The sequence below is a fragment of the Capricornis sumatraensis genome, chromosome 5, assembly GCF_032405125.1.
Source record: "Capricornis sumatraensis isolate serow.1 chromosome 5, serow.2, whole genome shotgun sequence".
NCBI classification, from domain to species: domain Eukaryota; kingdom Metazoa; phylum Chordata; class Mammalia; order Artiodactyla; family Bovidae; genus Capricornis; species Capricornis sumatraensis.
The window spans coordinates 119,393,535-119,394,663 of NC_091073.1; the positions used below are offsets into that span (position 1 = coordinate 119,393,535).

Consider the following 1,129-nt stretch of genomic DNA (forward strand, 5'->3'; position numbering starts at 1 on the left):
CAGCCTTGGTAACTGGAATGAGAGAAGAAAGAGGAGGTTGGAGACTTTCCGTTTTTACTTTGTACCTTGACAACTGCCTCAGTTTCTATGCAGTAAGCATGCCTTACTTTTGTAATCAAGACTTTTCAATTAAAAAAGAAAACTTCCAAAATTGCTGAGCATTATTCTAGAAAAAAGATCATCTTAACTTCAAAGTGTTACCTATAATACTATTCTGTTATGGTTGAGACTGTTTTGAAATAAAGACTATTTGCAGTTGAAATTTTATAATCAAGAGTCAAATCTTAAAGCAGGTGTAGATCCTAAATAAAGCAGAACTTTTTTTTTTTTTTAATTTGGCTGTGTGGCATACTTTGCAGGGTCTTAGTTCCTGGACCAGGGATTGAACCTGAGCCTTTGGCAATGAAAGTTCAGGGTCCCAACCACTGGAACGCCAGGGAGTTTCCCAGAACCTCTTTCTTTTTGGATAGGATAATACTTTCTAGATAGTACTGCTATAGATTAGAAGACAATATTTTAAAATATTAACTAGGATCTCCTCCACACTTTATTGTACCCCTTGTCTTTCTCTCAATTAGGTGAATATCTGTCAATAAGTTTGCAGTAGTCTAAAGGAGAAAGTCCTCAGGATTATCTCAAAAGCTCCAGAAAAAGCATGTGAAAAAATTTAACATCCATTTGTGATTTTAAAAATTATTTAAATATTAGGAATAGGAAGAGACTTCCTTAACCTGGTACCAAAAATCTGTAGCAGATATCCTAGGTGATAGATAACTTTTACTTTTTTTTCTTTTTGCTGCACGGTACAGTTTATAGGATGTTAGTTCCCTGACCAGGGTTTGAACCTGGGCCCCCAGCAGTGAAAGCACAGAGTCCTAACCACTGGACTGCCAGGGAATTCTCTAGGCGTATTCCTCAAGGGAACATGACAAGGATCCAAGCTGTCCATCGTCTCCAGCACTGGACATGGTATTGGAGACCCTGGCCAACACGGCAGAAGTGGAACTGGATGAAAGAGTTATCAGAAGAGAAAGAGGAGGGTCAGGATTGTCACTATTTGAGACGATGCAGTCACCTATTAAAAAGCCAGCAAAATCAACGAACTATTGGAACTAACGAGAAATTCAGC

At 38.4% G+C, this 1,129-nt stretch overlaps 1 non-coding gene across 1 annotated transcript; it reads right to left on the reverse strand.

Annotated features, from left to right (window-relative positions):
- Window positions 1-824: 824 nt before the first annotated feature.
- Window positions 825-897, reverse strand: TRNAE-UUC (transfer RNA glutamic acid (anticodon UUC)). The gene has a single exon. It is a non-coding gene; the product is annotated as a tRNA-Glu (tRNA).
- Window positions 898-1,129: the final 232 nt, after the last annotated feature.